The sequence below is a fragment of the Epinephelus moara genome, chromosome 8, assembly GCF_006386435.1.
Source record: "Epinephelus moara isolate mb chromosome 8, YSFRI_EMoa_1.0, whole genome shotgun sequence".
Taxonomy (NCBI): Eukaryota; Metazoa; Chordata; class Actinopteri; order Perciformes; family Serranidae; genus Epinephelus; species Epinephelus moara.
The window spans coordinates 43,756,486-43,756,974 of NC_065513.1; positions in this window are offsets into that span (position 1 = coordinate 43,756,486).

A 489-nucleotide genomic window follows, 5' to 3' on the forward strand; every position below is an offset into this window, starting at 1 on the left:
CAGCCTCTTCCCCCCTGAACTGTGGGGTGCCTCAGGGTTATATTTTGGGCCCCCTCCTCTTTTCAATATATATGTTGCCATTGGGATCCATATTTAGAAAGCACAATGTCTCATTTCATTGCTTTGCAGATGACGTACAAATCTATCTGCCTTTAAAAACAAATAAGCAAACCTCTGTTCAGGTCTTAATAGACTGCCTCAATGACATCCGATCTTGGATGGAAGTCAACTTTCTCTCCATGAACAAAAATAAAACTGAGATTATTTTATTTGGCCAACAAAATCTGTTAGATAGGTATGACAGCGCCATTGGCACCCTTAAGTCTCACTGCCACCCTTTTGCAAGGAACCTTGGTGTTATTTTAGACAGTGACTTTAGGTTTGATAAGCAGATAAGCTCTATTGTCAAAACGAGCTTCTTCCAGCTAAGACTATTAGCAAAAGTAAAGGCATATCTCCCCCGAGATTATTTTGAGAAAGTTATTCACA